The sequence below is a fragment of the Equus przewalskii genome, chromosome 11, assembly GCF_037783145.1.
Source record: "Equus przewalskii isolate Varuska chromosome 11, EquPr2, whole genome shotgun sequence".
Classification (NCBI taxonomy): Eukaryota; Metazoa; Chordata; class Mammalia; order Perissodactyla; family Equidae; genus Equus; species Equus przewalskii.
In genome coordinates, this window is record NC_091841.1 from 9828401 (window position 1) to 9851837 (window position 23437).

The following is a 23437-nucleotide window of genomic DNA, read 5'->3' on the forward strand; positions in this document are numbered from 1 at the left end:
AGGGGCGCACGTGGGCCGAGGCCTCACAGCCTGAATCTGCATTCTCCTTATCCAGCCTCTCTGAGCCCCAGTTTTCTCACCTGGATGAGGAGGAGAAAGGAGCTCCCCACAGGGGAGGCGTCTGGCATCATCTGTGCTTAGCAAATGGTCACGGATGTCATTCTCGTTGTAAATTCTCCCAGTGCTGGGCCGGAGGCAGAGGCTGGAAAAGGCTTTTCTGAGCTGGTGACAAACCGGGCCTTTGACCAGGAGGTGGGGAGAGAAGGGGGTGGCAGGCAGAGGCAACAGCCTGCGCAAAAGCTCAGAGCTGGGACTGAGCGGACCTGTTTGGGCCACACGACTGGCAGGTCCCAATTCTCTCCACTCCTGCTGTGACCTCGGGGGCTCGTGTCCATCTGTCTTGCCTCGTCCTCCCCAGGGCTCCAGTGAGAATCCCCCAGAGCAGGATGAAGGGGGAAAGGGAGGGAAAGTCAGGGCAACGGGGAAGGACGGGAGCAGGCAGGCTGTCACCTAGTTAAGCAGCCTGAGCGGTGACAATGGCAGCCCCAAGGAGGAGGGGAGAGCTTGCCATCTCCCCGCCCAGGGCTGCTAGATTTAGCAAAGAAACAAAAAATAAAACCGGATATCCAGTTAAATTGACATTTCAGATAAACGGCAAACAATTTCTTAGCGTTAAGTACAAAGAAGCCAGGACATTCTTACACTAGCAAAAGATTCCTTGTTTATCTGAAACGCACAGGAACGGGATGTTGTGCGCGCAGGCCTGGGCCAGGCTGACGGTGCAGCCTCGGATGGAGACGCCCCGGGGGACCCACAGGCTGGAGACCAACCAGGGCTCCTCCAAGCGGCCTCGTGGCTCCCTGACCCATCCAGCTCCCAGCTTCACCTGGAATCGTGCCGCCTCATGCCTCAGCCCCCGCGTTGCAGCCTCCAGACCCTGCCCTCGGGGTCAGGCCTGGTCCTCTCACTGCTCCTCTGCATCCTCCTACTTGGCTGGACCTCCCCCACCAGGGCTCGCTCCATCTTCGCCTCCCGCAGGAGCTCGTTTGCTCTGTGACCATTTCTCACAGCCCTGAACCTTCTCTTTATTACAGGCAACAATGCTTCGACGTTCCTCGTGGAACTTTCCTTTCCGTCCGCACGTGGGCTGTGGCCCGCCGTGGACCCCCGCGTCCGGCCCCGGCCTGGTGGGCAGCTGCTGCGGCCGTTTCATCGTCTGAACGAATGGGAACTCTTCCAGCCAGCAGGGGTAGGCAGATAAGGGGAGTCTGACACGCCCAGGTGCTCACATCTCCCCCGAGAGAAGAGACCATTTCCAGACCTGGGCTTTTGCGCCCGGACAGAACAGGAGCCCAAGGCCACGGTCAAGGGGCCGGAGCGCTGGACAGCAGCCGAGAGCTGGAATCCTGGCTCTGCTCTGCACACCCAGCTGGTCCCTTGGGGTGACCCTCTACCCTCTCTGAGGCCCTGTCGTCCCCCTAAATGATGCCGCTCATCCCCCCCGCCCCAGCTGCGCTTCACTGTGAGGCTCGTCACTAAAGTCCCCAGATCCTCCCGAAAGGGACATCGGCCCCCTCCCCTGCCAAGCGGTGGTCAGGGCAGCCGTGGGCGGCCAGGGCCTGTCGGTGTCGTCCCGTCTCCGTCCCCAGTACCTCGCAGTGCTGCACACGTCGTACGAGCTCCATCACTGTCTGCGGGGTGAATGAATGAGTGACTGCTGTTCCCCTGCACACCGTGGGTTTCTCAGGGACTCGGGGGGAGGGGAGAGGCGCAGATGGCTAGGGGGACCAGGATGGGGAAGGGAAGATGAGGCTGAGCAGGGGGCTGAGGCCACAGGCTCGCTTCTCTCTGTCGATGTCATCCTGGACCAAGCCCGGGGGGCCGCGTTATCACAAATTACATCTCCCTGGGCTGGCATTATCGTCTGATTTCGAGCAAATTACAGAATTAAGGGGCGGGGGTGGCTGTGTCTGTTCTATATTTGGCACTAGCTTATCAGCAGAGCTGCGAGAGCCTTCTGGATTGTGCTCAAAAACCTGATGAAGGTCGTTGGGCCAGAATGTCACATGCTCCCCGGACGGCCAAGGGTCTCCCAGGCGGGAGGCAGAGGCCGAGGGAGGGTCAGCCTGAGACACTTGCACTCCTGGCCCCCAGTTCATGTCAACCCAGATAACGCAGCCACGGCTGGGGTGGGGGGTGGCAACTGGCAGATGCTGTGCCGCCAGAAGGTGTTGCTGGCACCTCCGATGGGGACCAGATTACACCCAGCATCCAGGGAGATTGGGAAACGTGCCTGAGAGGAACCAAGGAGGTGCGAGGGAGTGCGTCTTATCGGAGGGGGAGGGAAGGGTGGGCTGCGGAGAAAGCTGGGGAGGGGGCCGGCAGTGTGAACTAGAGGGGGCTTCTCTCTGCAGCCTTGGCTCTTGCTGCCTGGAGAGGACATCTGGTGTTTCCGCCTGCTTAACATTCATTTCCCTCCTTCTGGAAACATCACCCTGGTTTTCCTTTGAGGAATTGCCCAGCCTCCACTCTCAGCCCATGTCATCCAGGCAGGGCTGTCACCTCCTGACCCTTGAGATCCAGGGGTGAGCCCCGGCCCCAGCTCAGACAATAGCCCTGAGCATGGCATGGTTCAAGGTGGCTTGACGTGGAAGCTGGGTCAGTCAGGGTCAGCTCAGGGACTTTGGTAGGAATCACTAAGAACAATCTGTTCTTTCCTAATTAGGGTTGAAACAGCAGGGAGGGAAGCCCTGAGGCATTCAGTTATCTCAGAACGAAGCCAGTGTGAGGAGAGCAGAACTAGGAAATGGAACAGGAAAGACTGAACCCTGGATCCAGCTGCACCTGAAGCTCATCTCCTGCACTCTTCTGATAACATAAGCAAAAAAAAAATCCCTTTGAGCTGTTTCTGTAATCTGCCACCCAAAGAACTGAATAATTATCTTCAGTCCTACACTCCAGCCCCACCAGCCTGGTTGCAAGTTCTCAGAACAGATCAGACAGCCCCCACTTCCAGATTGTTCCTCAAGCCATAACCTCTGCCAGGAATGCCATCCCCACCTCATGCCTCCTGTTGAAACCCTTCTCTACCCTCCATTCAAATGACATCTACTTCAAGGAGCACCCTCATGTGACAGTCACCTCACTTCCTCGTCACTCCCACACAGACTGAGCCGACTTTGCTTATGGGCCCAGGTGGTGGTGCTGGGTCAGCACCCTTTTAGTGTGCATTTGACCCTCTGGGCTGAGCCCAGCACCGTGCTGGGAGCAGGGTCTCATTTCCCCTTGAGGTGGTATCTTTGTTGTCTCCATGCCACAGGGCAGCCTTGACTCAGAGAGGCTGAGAGCCGGGCTCCGGGTCCGAGGGGGGGTGGTCAGGCCCCAGAGCACCAGCCCTGGCCCGCTGTGCTGTGCTGGCCCCTGACTTGTTCACCTATGGGGGTCTTTGTCCCCCTCTTACTGCGGGGGCCAGTGGGGACGATGTCAGGGTACAGGATGAAAGCTCCAGGGTCACTCTGCCTGGGTTCAGATTCCGGCTGCACTCCCCAGCAGCTGTGTGACCTCAGGCAAGAACTCCTCTGGGGTCCACCTGTCTGTTTTTGTATTATTGTGGTAAAACACCCCTCTCACGAAATGCACCATCTTGACCATTTGTAAGTGTCCAGTTCAGCGGCACTAAGTACACTGACAATGTCGTGCGGCGGTCATACCATCCTTCCTCAGAACGCTTTCCTCTTACAAAGTTTACACTCAGTCCCCTTTAAACAAGACCCCCACCACCTCCTCCCCCAGCCCCCGGCCACCACCGTTCCACTCTCTGTCTCCGTGAGTTTAACTCCTCGAGAGGCTTCATGTGAGTGGCATCGTGCAAAGTTCGTCCTTTTGTGACTGGCTTATTTCACTGCATATGGGGTCCTCAGAGTTCATGCATGTTGTGGCAGGTGTCAGAATGTCCTTCCTTTTCCAGGCTGAATAATATTCCACAGTCTGTACCCTACCTCATCTTTCAACCGAGGCTAGAATCTACCTCCACAGTAGGTATCAGCCATTGGTACAGGCCTCACGGCCAGCCCCGGGCCTCTGTAGTGGGGTGGGCAGGGACGAGGAGGCAGGCACCCTCTGCTGACCATGCAGGTCCATGCTGAAGCTCGCCGTCTCCACGCTCTGCCCTCTTGAGTGATTGCCCACCTGGGAGAAAAAGAGAGGGAAACGTTGGCAACGTGTCCCCAAATTCTCCACCCGCCGTGAGAGATGGGGGGCCCTGCAGTGAGAGAGCCTTCTCGACTCCAGCTCTCTCCTGTCTGGGGAGCACCCACTCTGAGCCAGGAGCTGTGCTGCGAGCCATCACCCCCGCTCGCCAGCTCTCATCCCAGCTGCCAAGCGAGTGCCAATCAGTGGGATGGCAGAGCACGCGAGCGGGAGAGAAAAGTGCCAACCTGAAAGCCCTTGGCTGAGCCCCCAGGGAAAAGGGGATGCTGCAACTCGCCCCAGGGATCCGCGAGGTGTCAGCGCTGTGGAGAAGGGAAATGAAATGCTCGGTGCCCGTTCAGGGGAGCTGCCGTGAAACCCCAGGAGGAGGGAACGCCGCCAACGGTGCTTCGGGCCCCAGCACGGCGTCACAGAGCGCTGCTTCTGGACGGCGCTGCCCCTCTGGGTTCTGAACCCCCCTGGGCAGCTGTGTGGGCTGAGCCAGGCCCAGGGCTGGGCACCCTGGAGGGGTGAGGAAGGAGAAGAGAGAGGGAGGTACCCTACACACCACCCTGAGCCTGTTGGCTGTGCTTGGGTTTACCAGGTGCTGCACGCTGGATTCCCATGAGATTCTGCAGCCCGAGGACCTTCCAGAACATTCTTTTCCTCCTTCAAAACTTCTGAGATTAGAATCTAAGTGATTGCTGCCCAAACCCAGTTAGGAGGTGGGGCCGGTGAGGGACCGGCAGATTCGGGGAGCTATCGGGGTGAGAGGACGTCCCAGTGCTGCTTAAACGAGGACAATGATGGGGCTGGGGAGCTCCTGTCAAAATGGCCCCCACGTAAAGGAACACGTCACCTACTGCCCTGGAAGATGGGACTATTGTCCCAGCTCTCGCTCCCTCCAGGTCCTGGAATTCTACCTCCGCACCCTGGCCGTGTGACTGGGCCGTACCCTGCCCCACCCAGCTTGGGCCTGGCCTGCGACTCTCTTGGGGCAGCAGGATGTGAGTGACGTGACGCGAGGTTTTAAATGTGCTTGCGTCATCCGGCTTAGTCCCCTGCGCTTCTGCCATCAGCCATGAGGAGACCCGCCCCAAGCAGCTACCAGTCCAAGGAGAGGGAGGAAGCCCTTGGATCCCACCCGAACCCAACCCCCAGCCCGGGGCCACGGCTGATCCAACCCAGTAGACGCAGAAGTGAGAAAGATACACATGAATTCCTGCAGCCCACTGACTGCTGCTGCCTGGTCCTTGGCGTTTTGGCAGCGTCGCTGACTGCCACCCCACACGCGCATAGACGTACCCAAACAGCGCACACGCAGGCTCATCCACGTACACCCATTTGTGTGTGCACAGGTCACAGATACAGCCGCCCCCACTTTCTGCGGTTTCGCTTTCCACGGTTTCAGTTACCTGCGGTCAACCATGGTCCAAAAACATTACATGGAAAATTCTAGAAATAAACAAGTCAAAGTTTTAAATTGCATGTCGTCTGAGTAGCATGATGAAATCTCTCCTTCTCACTCCGTCCTGCCTGGGTCCTGAGTCGTCCCTTTGTCCCGCGGATCCACACTGTGTACACCACCCGCCCTTTAGTCCCTTAGTTATCATCTCAGTTATCATCGCAGGTGTTCAAGGAAGGTGTTCAAGGAACCCTTATCTTCCTTAATAACAGCCCCAAAGAGCCAGGGCAGTGATGCTGGCCATTCGGACACGCCAAAGAGAAGCCATCAAGTGCTTCCTTCAAGTGAAAAGGTGACAGTTCTCAATAAGGAAAGAAAAAGAATCGTATGCTGAGGTTGCTAAGATCGAAGGTCACTTTTATTACAGGATATTGTTATAATCATTCTATTTTATTACTGGTCATTGTCGTTAATCTCTTTTTTACTGTGCCTCATTTATAAATTAAGCTTGATCCTAGGTCTGTATGTGTAGGAAAAACGTAGTCAATATTGGGTGAGTACTGCCCACGGTTTCAGGCATCCACTGGGGGGTCTCGGAGCCAGGAGCCCAGTGCATGCGTCACTGAACTGTGTCTGCAGCCTCACGGGACCTCACTCCCAAGCCGACACTGGGGGCCACCGCCCTGTTTCTTCAAGCAGGAGCCTGGGGGAAAATTAGGGGCAGCATGTCCTCACCCCTGTGTCCAACGTGACCGCCCAGGGCCTCGCACGCCGACCCAGAAGCCCAGTTGGAGTTTGTTGGATGGACATGATCCAGTAGCCTGTTGGGCATTTTCCCGCTGGAGCCTGTGGACCCTGGGGGCCCCGTCGGCCCCGGAGCTCCGGGATTCTCTTAGCCATGCCCGTGTCAGCAGGCGCGGAGCCGGCCGAGGGAGCCTGCTTAACGGAGGACGGCGTGGGAGGCCCGGCTGCCTCAGCCGTCGCGGCCCTGCCTCTGAGCCACATCCGTCCTGGGCATGGGAGCCCCGCGGGCTGCACTCAAATCCCAACTTAGCCTCAGTGTCCAGCCCTGACCCGGGGAGGCGAGGCTGTAGGATCCAGTGGTGACAGACGGGGGCTCTAGTATCAGACTGCTTGGGTTCAATTCCCACCCCGCCCCTGCTCACCTGTGGGTCCCAGGAGAGGTCACTTCACCTCTCTGGGCCTCAGTTTCTTTCTTTGTAGCCCATTTAAGCCGTGTCCATCTGAGCTTCGATGCCGGCCCCTTTCACCCACACAAACACTTCGCACCAGCAGGTCTTCTCTCTCCGGCATCAGTAATTTTATCCCCTTTCCAGGATCATTCTCAACAGCCTAAAAATATGCTCAAACTTCTCCCACCTTCAAGCAAACAACGAAAGAAAACCCTGTCCACATCCCGTCGGCCTGCACAGCCAGGCTCTCTGTCGTGCTTTAGGGCACGAGTCGTTGAAAGAGTCCAGGCCTCATCGGCAAGAGCGGGCTGCCTCCGCTCCTCGTCTCTCCACTTCAGTCGGGTTTTTGTCCCCACTATTCCGCCAGAGCCACTCTGGTCAGGGTCACCGACGGCCTCTATGTGGCTAAATCTGTGTCACTTTTCGGGGTTCCTCTTACTGGCCTTTTGTCACAAGTCATCCCTGCCTCTCTGGGGGCCTCCATCGCTGCTTCTCCTCCCGCCCCTTGGCTGTCTGCTCTCCTGGTCCTCAGCGGGGTCCTCCTCACCTGCCAGCCTCTCCCTCCGGGGGCCCAGGGCTTCTGTCTACACCCACTTCCTCGGGGATCGGAGATACAAACACCGTGTGCACAGTGGCCCACGCCAGCCCAGACTGTGCTCTGACCCCAGAGTCGCACCCACTGCCTCCTGGTCATCTCCGCCCCACGGCCGAGAGGCTTCAGGCATCTGACGCTTCCACAGCCGGCATCTTTGTGGTTCCCCATCTCAGTCAGTGGAAACTCCCCCGCCAGTCGCTCCTCCCAACACCTGGTGTGACCCTTGACCCCGTCTTCCTCTGACATCCCCTCCAACCCTGCAGCACTTCCTGTCCATTCCACTTTCAGGATGCACCCTAACCTGACCACTGCTCGCTTCCTCCCGTCCTCCTTCGAGAGTGACCCCTGCATGTGGCTCCTCTGCCCCAAATACAGCCCTCCCTCACACTCCGTCTCACTCAGGGTGAAGCCCAGGTCCCCACCGTGGACACAGGGCCCCACACGTGCGGGTCCCAGACCTCCGCAGCCCCCGGGCTCTGCCAAGTGCCATTTGAAGGCTCATCTCCCGTCACCCTTGCCCTCGCCCACTGGACTGTGGTCACAGTGGGCCCCCGCTGCTCCTCAAACACCCTGACTCAGAGCCTTTGCAGTGGCTGTTCCTGTGTCTGCACACGGCTCCTTCAGGTCTGTGCTCAGTGGCACCTTCTCCTGCGGCTTTTCCTGACCACCTCATTTTGAATTGCAGACGCGACCCGAGCCCCACTGCTCACCAGTCCCCTTCCCAGCTTGATCTTCCTGTTTTACTGATTTACGACTTTCATTCTTTGTTTCCAAGCAGACTGTAAGTTCCATGAGAGCAAGGACAGGTGTGTTTCTTCGCGGCAACTGGAGTGTGGTTGTAGGTACCTGTTAATGAGCCAGCGAGTGAACGAGTCTCGCTGGGGTTGGGTTCAAGGAGAGAGCGCGGGTGGCCACTCCACCCGGGGCACGTGGGGTGCACCTGGAAAGGTCGGCGATTACGGTTGTCACTGCAGTCACCACCCGACTCGTCACTTCCTCTTTTCTCCGATGCAGGGAGTGCGGCTCAGAGGCAAGGCTGGCTCAAGGTCACAGAGCGTGGCCACAGTAGGTCAGGCCACCTGGACCAAGCCTCCCTCAATGACAGACGGGCCACTCCTCTGTTCTAAGACCCCCAAACCTCAAGGTGGGATCTGGAAAGTTCTAGAGCTGGGATGGACCCTAACTATCCCCTGTCTAGTGGTTTCAAATGCTTTTTTTTTTTTTTGGCTGGGTGTCTTTTGCTCAAATTAAAATGGAAAGAAACAGCCCAATACGTGAAACAGGTAGAGAGAAGGGGCTGCTCCAGCTGAGTTCTGGAGGGTCTGTCCGGAGTCCTGCTCCGCACCAGACCCGTGGACCCCCAGGGCTTTGCCAAGTGCAATTTGAAAACCCCCAGCCGGCAGTCCCCTCTCCCCCACTCTGTCTGCAGAGGCGGAAACTAAGCCCAGAGAGGTCGAGACCCCTTCCCAAGGTGGCGGTGGGAGGGTGGACCCCTGGGGGCCCCTCAGAGCTGCTCCTCCTGGCTCCTCCCTCAGATCCATTTTCATAAGTTCCAGGCTCCTGTTCCTGTGAGTGCCTCACTCGTCCAGCCCACTTAATGGAAGCCAATTATTTAGGACAAAAGAACCGAGAATGCATTGATTCGTGCCTTTGTCCCCACAACAGGGCCCTGGACAAGGAGCTCCAGCTGCCTTTGTCCCCAGGGATGCTCATTAGAGCCCAGCTGGGCTCAGCCCCCAAGGGCAGGACCAGCCTGCCAGGGGGTCCCCGCTGTGGCCAGAGAAATTCTCTAAGGACTTCTGGGGCGGGGCCCGGCTGTGGGCAGGAGCGCTGGACAAGGTGCAGAGTGCTTGCGGGGAGGCAGGCCATGGGGTGTGAGAGTTGGAGCGGCTGGAAACCCTGGGGAAGTCACTGTCCCTGGAAGTCTTGGTGTCTTGACCTGTACACTGGTGACAACAATGGAACCTGTTAAGTTTTCCCTGTGGGGTACTTAGCACAGTACCCTGAACACAGTACATGCTCATGTGAGCTATTTTTACCCATTTGTGATGGTTACTAGGTCATTCTCATGAAAACATAGTATTGTTCGTCAGGGAGTAAGCAGACCTGGCTTGAACCTGGCCCGCCTCTTAGGCGCTGTGTGACCTTGGGCGTGTCATGTGGCCTCCGGGAACCTCATCTGTTCCTCATCTGTAAAATGGCCATGATGGTGGTGCCGACCTCAATGGCCTGCTGGGAGAACGGAGTAAAACAGTCTACCCCAGAGATGGCCGGGGGTGCGCAGGCTCCCGGAAAGGGCAGGGTGGATGGGCCAGGAGCCTGTGCAGCCGCCAGCCAGGGCAGCATGGGCAGAGGGAGCACTCACTCTGATTCAATGCAGACAGCGGGCAGCGCCACTCCCTGGGGGGTGACCTTGGCCAGCCGCTCTCCCTCTCTGGGCCTCCGTTCCTCACCTGGAAAGTGGGGACAATGCAGGCATGCAAAGAAAAGACAGCTCCAATGGTAGAGGGTTTATCCTGCTGGTTTATCCATCCTGCTGTGGGCGAAGCTTTGCACACGCGTTTTAATGCATCCGATCTTCCAGCGACGCTCGGTTGAGCCCCGTGGCAGACACTTGAAACCACGGCTACAATAACACTGCCACCAACTGAGTCAACGCGCAGCAAACCCAGAATGTCAGCCCGGTTGCACCGGAAGCCAATGTCTGTCTGTGCCTTTAACCCCAGCACCTGACTGCACCCCCCTCCAATCTGGGGACAGTCCCTCCCTCAGCCCAGTGAAGGAAAGCGAGTTAGGGATGTTGATACAGGCAGATGAAATCAAGGCAGGCTTTATGGAGGACGTGGTACTAAAGCCTTGAAGGATGGGTCTGATTAAATCAGGTAACATTCAGGAAAGGGAAAGGCAGAAGGAACAGCATGGAAAAGGCACAGAGGACAGAGTGGAGGGCATACTTGGAGGATGGGACGTGGTCTTTCTGGTGTGGTAGGTGGGATGAGGGTGGGTGAGGGAGTCATTTGAAACTAGGAGGCCCTAACAGGCCCTGACCCCCGAAGCCTTAAATAGAACGAGCTTAGGAGAGGCCCCTGCAGCACCCTCCCTGCTCAGTGTCAGCTGTCACTGCCGCACCTGTCAGTGCCAGGCCACTTCCTTATCAGGGCCTTGCCTGCCGCCCGGGGTCCTGACCCGCTGAGACGAACCCTCCGTTGCTCTAGGCAGGTTTCTCAGCCCGGCATTGCTGACCCCGGGGGAGGACACTTGTTTGCTGTGGAGGGCTGTCTGTCCTCTGCACTGTAGGGTGTTTCCCAGCATCTCTGACCTCTGCCCACCAGCCGCCAGGAGCACCCCTTCCCCAGCTGTGACAACCAAAAATGTCTCCAGACATCACCAAATGTCCCAAGGCGGGGGGGCAAACTCACCCCAGTTAAGAACCTCCGTTCCCTCCCTGGGCCCACCAGGCGCAGGCCCCCTAGGTCCCTAACCCGGGATCAGCATCCTCCCCACTTCTGGTGGCTGCTGGGGCGCTGAGGTCTCCCCAGGGAGCAAGCGGGAGCGCTCACCCTGGACTGCCATCATCGTCCAGGCAGAGCCGGGCCCCACTAGGAAATGCACCATAATTGCCCAGTTGTGGAGTCCTAATGAGATAGATGCGCCGTCCTCACCAGGCTCCCCCCCCCCCATCCATTACCATGCAGAACAAACGCGCGCCACGGAGGGACCCGGGGCATCAATTTTGGTAACGATGATGAATCTCGGTAATTTTCCAGAAGGTCAGCAGGCTTGGGGCAGAGAGGTAACTCGGCTGTTAAATTCTGGTAAATCATCCTTCTCACTCCGTGGCGCAGGGTTAGAACAAAGAGGGGGTTTTTTTGGTCACGGCTTTTTATCATCAAGGCAGCGATCTTACAGAAAGTTTAGGAAGTAGAGAATGAAACGTCCCCCATCCTGGCCCCTGGACCTGTTTTTATTTCTGCATACTTGGCCGGGTGCAGGCCGTCTTCCTATAATTACAGGCGCAGGGGGCACGCCAAAGGATATGCTGTTTTCTTTGGCGCTTTAATTTCAAATTGCTTATAAAGCCAAAAACATCTCTTTATGTTGCTCCACGGACCCCACGAGTCCAGGACTGGAGTGCGGCTCAGGAAAATAAGGGCCTCGTCTCCATGGGTGGGGTCCTTGCGGGTCTTTGGCCTCATTAACACAAGGATGTGTTGTTTATGGAAAAGCGGGTCTTAGAAGGGTGGTCCGACCCATGGGTGGACCACGAGATCCTGCAGCTTTATAATCATAAAAATCTGGGGCTTGCCTAAAAGAGGGTTTGGCAAGATCAGGGGGTCCTCAGTTCCCTGGGTGGAGCTCCGGAGATGCTGAGATTTCAAAATGATAGGGATGTGCTATTTGAGATCCCAAAATCCTGTGGTTTCTAAATTTAGGAATGTGTTTTCCCACAGGGAGAGGCCAGCTTCTTGGGCAAGACCTCGAGACCCTGAAGCTGCCAAGTCCTGGCGTGTCCAGCATTTCTGATCAGAAACAAGGCTCCCCGGGGCCTGGAGAAGGCACGAGGTGTCTGCCACACCAGGGACAGTGCAAAGACCGCTCGGAGGGGACACGCTCAGTGGGAGCAGGGTCTGCAGGACACACAGGCAGCCACATGAGCAGGAGGAACTCTGGCCCTTGACCTGGAACGTTCGCACGGTCTCCTGTGTCCAAAGGGGTGGAGGAGTTGAGTCCAGCGGGCCACTGGGCCGTGGGTCGCTCACACGCTTATTCGACAAGCTTGTGCTGTGTGTCGCTGTCCCTAACATGGAGGCCGGCGTGGGCGCAGCCAACACTGACACGCCCTCAAAGGCTGCAGGCCAACAGCCGTGCCTGCCAAGTAACACAGCCAAGGATCGCTACACTGCGAACCGTGAGAACGGGGCAGGCAACTCCCAGGGCGGCCTGCTGGGGAAACGATTGAGGGGCTGGGGGCCTCACTTCGGGGGGTGGCCAGGGTGGCCTCTCTGAGAAGGCCAGTTTTCAGACTCAGACTCGAGGGAAGAGATGCAGGTACAACGCCCTGAGGTGGGAGTGGCTGGGGAGAGGCGAGTGAGGCAAAGGGGCCAGGGTTTCTGCCTGAGATGTCCACGGAGGAAGGCCGAGGGGGGGAGTTTGGACTTAGACCGGAGTGAACAGAAGGAGACTGGAAGATTTAGTCTTTTGGAAAGACGACTCTGGCTGCAAAGTGGAAAACCTGTGATGGAGGAGGGGGTCAGTCCTGGAAACAGGGAGACGAGTCAGGGGGAGGCCCCACCTTCCTCCAGGCTGGAGATGCAGTGGCCTGGGGAACGAGACGAGAGACGACACACAGCCAATCCTCATTAGTCCTGGGTTCCGTATCTGCGAATTCACCTACTCGCTAAAATGTATTTGTAACCCCCAAACCAATGCTCGTGTGCTTTTGTGGTCATTTGTGGACACGTGCAGAGCAGCAAAACGTGGCTCTGCCCACTCGCATGTTGCCAGCTGAGGTCCAACAGGGCGACGCTCAGCCTTCTCGTTTCAGCTCGTATTGTAAGCAAGTGTCCATTTTGGAGTCTATTTAGTACCACACTTTGCATGTTGGTGCTTTTTGCTGGTGATTTTGCTCTTTAAGATCGTCCCCAGCTGTCGTGCTGAAGTGCTGCCTAGTGTCCCAAGCAAAGGAAGGCTGTGAGGTCCCGTTAGATGAGCTTGGCCCAGGCGTGGTGCTGTCGGCCGCGGGTTCAATGTTAAGGAATCCATATATAGTCAATGAGATGTCTTTAAAGAGAAACACACATAAAACAAGTTTGTGTATAGATGAGTACACGAAAATGTTGTGCCCAGAGGCCCACAGACACTAACCCTGTGTTTCTCCTAGGAGCAATGGCGCAGTATTCACTAATTCGGTGTTTGCACAACTTTATAGAACATGGCTACTGCGAATATTGAGAATTGACTGTATTTGGAGGCAGAATCGATGGGACTTGCCCATGGAATGAGAGTGGAGGGAGGGGAGGAATCGCTCTCCTGCCCTGCCTCCAGGCCGTGGGGGGGCCCACCAACATTTGGGGGCCTCAGGCAAGAAGACCAAAGGACCTCCTGGATCAAGAGTCCCCCTCCTTTGTCTTCCCACCTCCGGCTCCGTCCCTCACTGCCAGGAGCTCACACACACGCACATCCAAGCAATGTCCACACATCTCACCAGCAGACACCCATCCCTTGGCCACCCTGGGCGTAGGGGTCAGCATAGGACAGATGTCTGGGGGGGGGGGTTGGGGAAGCAGATCTGGAAGGCAGCTTGGGGCCGATCTTCAGGGTATTCTGGGGTCCTAGGTACCTAGAGTCTGGTCTAGAAATAGGGTTGTGAGTTGCAAGTGGGCATGTCCTTTTGGATCCACGACCTCCTCACCCCATGAGAGGGGTGCAGCTGGAGGAGAGCTGGAGAAGGACCCCCTAACGCTGCACTGTCCAATTCAGTAGACATGTGGCCACTGAGCTCTTCCGACGTGGCTGGTCCACATTGAGATGGGCTGTAAGAGTAAGAAACATGCTGGATTTTGAAGCCTTAACATGTAAAAAGCACACCTCAGCAATAATTTGTATACTGATTACTTGTTGAAACAGTAATATTTTAGATATATAAAGTTAAATAAAATATATTGCTAAAATTAATTTCACCAGTCTCTTTTTACCTTTTTTAAAACGTGGCCATTAGAAAATTTAAAACTACACATGTGGCTTGCACTCGATTTCTATCCCATGGTGCTGCTCTAAAGTGTGAGGCCTGGGGCAGGGGCCTTGGGTGTGCAGGGGAGGAGAAGACTAGGGTGTTGGGGTTAAGACATGGGGTGTCGAGACTCTTGCAGTGATGCTGGACTCTGTGTTCACCAACCTGCCAACCGCTATCCTCCCAGGTTCGACTGTTAAGATTTTCTGGGGCTGGCCCAGTGGCATAGTGGTTGGGTTCACACGCTCCCCTTCCGTGACCCAGAGTTTGCTGGTTTGGATCCTGGGTGCAGACCTACACACTGCTCATCAAGCCACGCTGTGGCAGCATCTCATATAAGGAAGAGAGGAACATGGGCACAGATGTTAGCTCAGTGACAGTCTTCCTCAAGCAAAACAAGGAAGACTGGCAATGGATGTTAGCTCAGGGCCAATCTTCCTCACCAAAAAAAGAAAATAAAAAAAGATTTTCCACATTTGCCTCATCTGGGATTCATTTATTTAGTGATGGTTAAGATTTTGCCAGGTAACCCTTAGAAGGGCAAAAATGGCCACAAATTCTTTCCCTCCCGTGGAGAGCTGGAGTCTATCTTCACACCTTGCTCTGGTTGGCCATGGACTTTAGCCAACGGGACTCGAGCAGAGACTTGAAAAGTGCTTGTGCGTCAGAGCTTGCCCGTTCTTGCTGCTCTTGGAACGGATCTGCCTTAGGAAGAAGCATTGAGGCCCAGTTAATAGCCTCCCCGTATCCACACCCTTTGCGCGTGGTCTCAAGGCCCCTCCCATCAAGAGGCGGAGTCAATTCCCCAGTGGAATCTGGGCCGCCTTTATGACTGGCTTTGCCAATGGAACGCAGTAGAAGTGAGGTTGTGTCTGTTCTACGCCTGGTCCTCAAGAGGCTTTGCAAGTTCCTGCTGTTTCACATGAGCTCTGCCAGCTGCCAGGGGAATAAGCCCAAGCTGGTCGGCTGGAGGGTGAGTGAGCATGAGGGGCAGAGCCAAGTCAGCTTGGTTCTCTGAGGCCATCTGAGAGGAGCCATACCCCAGCCGCACCCCTGACGGCAGGTGCACGAGCAAGCCCAGCAAAGATGAGCCAAGTAGGGTCCAGAGCAAGAGAACTTCCCAGCCAGGCTGTGGACTTGTGAGCCAAACGAATGCTTTTTGCTTTAAGTTGTTAAATTTGGGGCTGTTTGTCACACAGCAGGAGCTAACTGATAGAGTGAGACACACACAGGCAAGATTTGAACCCTAATCTGGCAGCCCTGATTCCAAAGACGGAGCTCTTAACCACCACACTCTACCAACGGCATGCAAATGCGGCTGACACTCGAAGCTTTGAGGCGAAGTGGAAAAACCCCAGCCTAAGGAGGTGGGGGTCCTCACCTCCCGTGGAAGCAATGAGATGGCTGCCTCTTGCTGCGTCACCTTCAAAAGACGTGCTGTCTGAACTTTTGGTCCTAAGATGAAACGTTAATAAGGAGGCTTTGCTGTCCTTGGGGATGACAATTACTCTTTGAGACATGGCGTCAGTCATCTTCCTCCTGAGGGATTATTAACCTTCTCCGCCTCTGTCTATTGTTAGGGCTCAGAAAGGGGCCGTTCTGCAGGCCCTGTTCTGCCTCGATAATTAGCCATCCTGGGGAACCGGGCACCTTTAAGGGATGCGCTCCTAATTACCAGCATTTTCCAAGCACTTTACATTTGCAAACTTCCCCCAAACCTCTATTCATCCGATTCATTAGATTTGCCTTTTGGATGAATTTAAAAGCCACTTTGATGACATAATCACTATAGTTTGTATTAGCGCTTTTCTCCAGGATATTGGAACAATTTACAGCTATTTTTCTGGTTCACCTCGTGCAGCCCTGTGAGGCTCGTGGGTGGGAGTCTCGGGAGAAAGAAAGAAGCCGTGTTTTCTACCCTCCCACAAAGCGGTTCTGTCTTCCATTGCTACCTGACAAACCGCCACCCACACACAGACCTAACACTGCATGGCGAGCCCCTCCCGGGCTCTCGAGCTCAGAAGTCTGGATGTGGCTGAGCTGGGTTCTCTGCCTTGGGGTCTCGCGGGCTGCAGTCCAGGTGCCGGCCAGGGCTGCGGTCTCATCAGGGGCTCGCCTGGGGAAAGTCAGCTTCCAGCTCATTCAGGTTGTTGGCCTCTCTCTGCAGCTCAAGGACCGAGACGGCCATTTCTCTGCTGGTTCAGCTGGGGGCCACCTTCAGCTCCCAGAGGCTCCCACAGTTCTCTGCCCTGTGGCCCTTTCCAGAAGCCCCCTCACAACACTGCAGCTTACTTCTTCAAAGCCGAAGAGTCTCCTTTTCTCCTCTCAGGCCACTAGGACAGAGCTTTACAGGGTAAAATATAATCATAGGAGGGACATCCCCTCTGCTTTGTCATAGTCTGTTGTTAGGGGCAAGTCAGAGGTCCTGCCCAAACTCACAGGGAAGGAGTTCCACAAAAGCATGGACACCGGGGGCAGGATGTCACTGAGGGTCGCCTTAGTGTCTGTCCATCGCAGTCAGCAGAGGATGCAATGTCACACGGCAATCGGTGATTCAGTGAGAGAGCCCAGAACGTCCAGCATCTGTGCTCATCTCTCACAGTGGCGGCCCTGTGCGTCAGCCCCCACGTGCAGGCGCACACTCGTCTCTACTCGCGCACCCATGCCAGCCGGCACACAGCACACCCCCCAGCATTCCCCATGACCCTCGGCCTCCGGGTCGCCCATCAGGAGTCCGGGTGAGGCTGTAGTGGGGGGGTCCAGGCTGACGAGAGAACCTCCCTCACCAGGTGGGCCTCACACCAAGCAATGGGCGTGGCGTTGGTCCAAGTGGAGCACTTGGAACAGCATTTGGCGCTCCGCAAGGGCTCAATCCAGCCTCGCTATTTCTGTCGTTCCTGAAAAGGAGCTTGGGAGCCAAAGTTAGAGCCGCCTGACTTGCGGTGCACAAGACGGATGTTCCCCAAAGGGCTGTGAACGTGCACGGGGCTTTTCTTCAGTCTCAATATTTTCACCAGGCAAAGTATCACCCTTTGTTTTTGCGTCTTTTCTATTTTCTTGTCGGGGCACCGAGAGAAGTACTTTCCTAGATTATCTTACTCAATCCTCACAGCAACTCTTCTGAAAAGTAAGTTTTATTTTCCACATTTTGCAAAGGAGGCCTCCAGGTGACCCAGGAGGTGAGGTGACTGGCCAAGGCCACACAGCCTGCAGGCGGCAGGGCGTGACCCTGGTCCACACTGTGGAACATCCCGCCCGCCTGGCTCTTCCTTTCTTCATCCACGATTTTTCGATTTTGCCTCTAGCCCATCCCACTGGGTCCTGTTTGCTCAGCAACGTCTTCCACGGGCTTGTTCCACGACCCAGGGGACAAGAACCACCGCCTCCCTCGGAGGGTATTAGGACCCAGACTCTCTCTGTTTCTGTGTCTCTCCGTGTCTCTCTCTCTCTCTATCTGTCTCTCTGTCTCTGTCTCTGTCTCTCTCCCGCACTCATATGATTTCTCATACAGCCTCTTTTAAAGAACACAGACCAAAAAAAGAGTCCGACAGTGTTTGCTCTATTGCACGGTCTGAACTAAGTCCATGCCATCAGGAGCACATCTGATGTCCCTGTCCCTACCCCCGCAGTGGCTCTCCACTGTGCATCTGATGCTTGAATGGAGTCCAGACGCCCAGTGAAGACGGAAGGCCCATTCCAGAGCAAGGCCGGTTAGGACCGTGATGTGGACTGAAGGGACAGCCCAGCTCGGGCTCGCCCAGGGCCAGGACGAGGTGTGCAGGGGACAGAAAAGTCAGACACTTCCTTTACCTCCCTCCCAGGGGTGCCTCCTCACCTCTTGCCGCGGGGACCCCCTGACGGGGACCAGCCTTTCACACACAGTTCATGAGGATGGCTCAGGCCGAGGGCCCAGCCCCTGCGTCCTTGCCACACCAACGGTGGGTGCACACGAACCCTCTCCCCACTGACCCCTCTCCCTCTGCCTTCTCTCCAGCTCTCTGCCTGGAACAGAACAGGCACCACAGACTCCCAGGGAGGCCAGGATGCCAAGGGCCTGTGGCAGGCACCCCTGTCCTCTACGAAGGCCTCTTGGAGCCACCTCACTGGACTTGCTGGAACCACCCAGGGGAGGGGACAGGAACAGCCACATCACCTCCCACCCCCTCATCCCGGGCTGGAGACTTGTTTTTCAGAATTCCTCCCAACTGAAGAACTCTCAAAAGATTAAAAATAGAAGTACCATATGACCCAGCTATCCCACTACTGGATATTTCTCCAAAGAACTTGAAATTTTAACAATTCAAAGAGACTTATGCACCCGTATGTTCACAGCAGCACTATTCACAATAGCCCAGACGGGAAGCAACCCAAGTGCCCATCGACTGACAATTAGATAAAGAAGATGTGGTATAGATATACAATGGAATACTACTCAGCCATATAAAAAGACAAAACCGTCCCATTTGCAACAACATGGATCGACCTGGAGGGTATGATGTTAAGCGAAATAAGCCAGACAGAGAAAGACAAACACCATAGGATTTCACTCATTTGTGGAAGATAAACTAACACACGGACAAAGAGAACAGATCAGTGGTTACCAGGGGGAAGGGGGCTGGGGGGGGCACAAGGGGTGAAGGGGCACATATGTCCAGTGATGGATACGCTTTGGACTATCGGTGGTGAGCACCATGCAGTCTATGTAGAAACTGATAAATAATAATGTGCCCCTGAAATTTACACAGTGTTATAAGCCATTATGACCTCGATAAAATAATTTAAAAAGATAAAAATAAAAGGATTAATAAGAGGATTAAAAAATAATCCCCCCCGAATCCCAAGGCCTCCGTTTATAGAGGCTAGGTGCCGTCTGTGTATGTGTGTGGGGGGCTGGGGGCTGTCAGCCCCCTCCCAGCGCGTCCACGCGGCCCTGCCTCCTGCATGTGGGCGCACTCAGCACCCGATGTTTTCAGCCGTGTCCCTCGAGCGGCAATTCCAAGGCCGCAGGAAACCCCAATCCACTGCGTGTTACCCATTACCGCGTCCTCGGCTTCTTCAGCTCACACCCCGGGGAGCCGGACGAGCTCGTCCCTTCTCAGGATGATAAACGCCGGACGACTGCATCTTTGCTCACAAGACGCTGGATCTCGCTGCGAGGCAGGCAATTTGCTGGCGGTGGATCTCGGCGCCCCGCTGCTGGCCCGAACCTGGCCATTTCCAGAATAAACTTGTCTGCCCCGGCCAGGGCGGACCCGCGAAGTCAAGCTGAGCCCCAGAGCCGCCCGCTGCGCTGATCTACCAGGCTGGTGGGTACCGGGGCCCAGTGCTGCCCCGACATGGCCCCCGGCCCTGCCTGGGACCTCCGGACAGTGTGGGTTTTTAAAGCCACCGTTCATTTCCCTCTTAGGAGGCGCTGGGCCGTGCCAGCTATGCCGATGTGTGCCGTCTCTTTGAGCCTTGCCCGCGGCTCTGTGAGGTAAATTCACTTCTCTTTTACAGAAAAGGAGACAGAAGTTCAGAGTGGCTCTCCCCGAGTCAGACAGAGCAGGTGGTAACGATGAAGCCAGGCTCTGAGGCCAGGCCAATTCCAAAGTCCGTATCCTCAAACCCTCTGATGTGGGACTCCTGGCCATGAGAGCACAACGGTGACGACTTTGGCTCTTGAATCCCAACTTGGTCCCTACCTCGCTGTTTTGACAATCAACTCATTACACTCTCTGAGCCGCCTCCATTTCCTTATCTATAAAATAGGCATCCTAATAGCACTGCTCTCATAGGGCTATTGTGGGAACAAATGAAACGAAGCAGGCCAAGTGTTTACAGGACCACCACGTACGGGAGTTCAAGTTGGCCACTGCACAACTCCAGGGAGCTGAGCAGTACACAACTTCCGCAGCTGCACTCGACAGCCCTGCTCAGCACGGTGCCTGACAAAGAGAGACTGTTCAAGGCAAGGGGGCTCTCAGTTCCTGGGAACCGCTCTCCATGGGCAGAAGAGAGTGAGGGAAAATACGCTCTGGCTTTTCTCTTCCCCCCGGGCAGCCCAGAGGCTGGTTCCTCAGGAGCACCCACTCTTCTGGAGCTCCCTGAGAGAGCATTGCCCTGGGAGTCTCTGGGAGAAAACTATGCAGAAGGGAAGCAGAAGACTGGGGACAATGGCCAAGGACTGCCCAGGTCGGCGGTAGAGGCAGTGGGTTCAAAGTCTGCAGGCCCTGTCCTATGGTCCTCAGCCCCCTCCAAGGAGCTCGGGAGAGGCCCAGAATGGAGGGGCTCGGGCACCCTGAGCCCTTGGAAGGGAGAGCATCAGTCACGAGTCGATAGAAAGACAGGCGCCCCCTGGGGACCCCTCCTCTTATGAGAGGAGCCCAGGGCTGAGCACTTTGCATCTCTGAGCTCTGGAAGGCTTGGTCGGCTCTGTGTGAGCTAGTGGGGGGCAAAATTTAATTCCCTGTGGAAAACTTTCTAAGAGACAGAATGCCATCCAGGTGACACACTGCCCTGTAAGGTGGTGAGCTCCCTGTCCTTTCAGGTGTGTAAGCAGAGATGCTGAAAAGGGGATTGAAGAGCAGGGGAGCAGGTGGTCTCGCTGGCTTTCTGACGCCGAGGTTCGAGAATCATTCTGACCCCTCCAACCTCCCACCCACCAAGTCAGCAAAGCGGCTGAAGCTCTGAGCGAGGCCTGGCCAGCGCCGGTGCAAGACAGGGGACAGGTACCTTGTTTTCCGAAGCCGAAGGTGGGAGCCACAGAAGGGGAGTGGAAGGGCAGGGAGGCAGAGGTGGACTCAGGCCCAGCTGCACCCAGGCCGGGCAGTGCTAGCGCCCACCCCGGGCACCCAGACCCCTCCCGGGCTTGCAACTCCACCTGCGGAGGCTCTGCGGGAGGACAGGGCATAAAAGATCTGTCCCTTGTCCCTGCCCCCTGTTCCCGCCCCCGGAGTCCAGACACAGGCCAGTGCCACCAGCGTGCTCTCTCGTTCACGCGTGCGTGCAGCCGTCCAGCGGCTCCCAGCCTTTGAAGTAAAACCCCATCCTTCTGCCGGTCCCCCAGACCCCACGGCCTCCTCGCAGCCCCCTCTCTGCCCAGCTCGTCTCCGCTCTCTCCCCTCCCCCTTCCCGCATGGCATGCACGTTCCCCCCTCGGGGTCTGTGCCTGTGCTGTTCCCTCTGCCTGGAATGCGCTTTCCAGAGACGTCCCCAGGCAGGTCTCCCTCACTGTGCTCGGGTCTGTGCTGGAGAGGCCTTCCCTGGCCCCTTCCAGAAGGGCTGCCCTGCCTCTCCTGCCCCTCAGCCGGCGGTACTCGTCCTCTGGGCGTCTTTCGCCACCGGACATAGTATGTTGGTTTTTTATTGTCTGGCCTCTACCAGGATGTCCCCTCCGAGATGCTAGGAACCTGGGTCTCTTTGCTGCTGAGCCCCAGCAGCTGAAACAGGGCACCCACTATAGCTAGTGGGGCTCACCAATGTCTGCTGAATGGAGGAGGGGTCACCACGCGTCACCCCAGGGAACTCAAGGCTCGGTTTGCATTCAACTGTTGATCCCAATTGTCCTTTTTCCTTTGGTTACGTTAAGGAGATGCCGTCACCAACCACCCTGAACCAGACCAGGCCTCAGCATGAGAGCTAGGCCTGTGGCCGTGGCCTTGCTGTTAATGCTGAGCTCTCTCCAGGAGGAGCTCAGGGCTCGTGACGTACCCTGCACTGCATGTGGACGCATGTTTCCAGCTGAGCCTGCAAAGCGAATACCCACCATTCCCTCTTGAATATTCACTCCTCATCTGAGTAAATACCCCTGCCTCCCTTTGTTCGGGGATGCCATGACTCTGGAAATGATTCCGCGTGGCCTCCTATTTGCTGCAAATGTACCCACTTTGTGAGACACCTACTCTGGGGGAGACTGATTGAACTCGCCAGGAGGGACCCCTCTTCAGTGAGAGTAACAGAAGGATGGAGGGAATAAATGAACGAGCACTGTCTGTTGAGTATCTCCACGTGCCAGGCAGCACAGCCTGGTGGTTAGAGCACAGGCTCTGGACCCAGACAGCCTGGGTGAACTCCCCGCCCTGCTGCGTTTCCACAAATGGAGAGGGTGATAACAGTCTGCTCCCCATGGAGCTGTTTCCGGGATTAAATGAGTTCATTGATCTACAGTACTGTCAATGGTACTTGGCATACAGTAAGTGCTCAACAACTGTTGGCTGCAGGCATTCAGTTGTGTTTAAAAAAGGTGCAGATCCTACCTTAGGAGGGCTGTCAGTCTAGTGGAGGGAGGCAGACATATCAAATAAAAGTTCCAACTTGGAACTTGAATTCTGGTGTTCCTGCAAACAACAGGAGTGTGGGCGTTCCTGCAAATAACAGGAGTGTGGGTGTTCCTGTAACCACAGGAGTGTGGGTGTTCTGGTAACAACAGGAGTGAGGTTGTTCCTGTAACAACAGGCGTGTGGGTGTTCCTGTAACAACAGGAGTGTGGGTGTTCCTGCCAAAAACAGGAGTGTGGGCGTTCCTGTAACAACAGGAGTGTGGGCGTTCCTGCAAACAACAGGAGTGTGGGCGTTCCTGTAACAACAGGCGTGTGGGCGTTCCTGTAACAATAGGAGTGTGGGTGTTCCTGCAAACAACAGGAGTGTGGGCGTTCCTGCAAACAACAGGAGTGTGGTTGTTCCTGCAACAACAGGAGTGTGGGCGTTCCTGTAACAACAGGAGTGTGGGCGTTCCTGCAAACAACAGGAGTGTGGGCGTTCCTGTAACAACAGGCGTGTGGGCGTTCCTGTAACAATAGGAGTGTGGGCGTTCCTGCAAACAACAGGAGTGTGGGCGTTCCTGCAAACAACAGGAGTGTGGCGTTCCTGTAACAACAGGAGTGTGGGTGTTCCTGTAACAATACGAGTGTGGGAGGCCTCATGAGGCAGAGGTCCCCACGGCCCCCCAGAGGGCTTCCTAACTTGCCTGAGGCCAAACAGCAAGTGAGTGGGAGCAGGTGTGGGATCCCAGGCCGTCCTGATTCAGTCTACGCCCTATACCACCTGGCCACATTGCCCTGGGCTGGACTTTATTTTATTTTCTTATCTTTTAGTGAGGAAGATTGGCCCTGAGCTAACATCTGTGCCAATCTTCCTCTATTTCGTATGCGAGACACTGCCACAGCGTGGCTTGATGAGTGGTGCGTAGATCCATGCCTGGGATCCGAACCTGCAAACCCCAGGCCACTGAAGTGGAGTGTGTGAACTTAAGTGCTATGCCACTGGGCCGGCCCAAGGATTTTATTTTTCATGAGCCTACCTCCCTTACCAGCTAGAGAGGACGGAGCTGGCACCTGCTGCTCAGGA

General features: G+C 56.0%; 1 long non-coding RNA gene across 1 annotated transcript in view; it reads left to right on the forward strand.

Moving 5' to 3' along the window:
• LOC139074460 (uncharacterized) overlaps window positions 1–5676 on the forward strand; it is a 31144-nt gene extending 25468 nt beyond the window's left edge. Inside the window, exons 2-3 of the long non-coding RNA XR_011524088.1 lie at window positions 1095–1249; window positions 2726–5676. This is a non-coding gene — a long non-coding RNA (uncharacterized lncRNA). The remainder of the gene's footprint in view (window positions 1–1094; window positions 1250–2725) is intronic.
• The last annotated feature ends 17761 nt before the right edge of the window (window positions 5677–23437 follow it).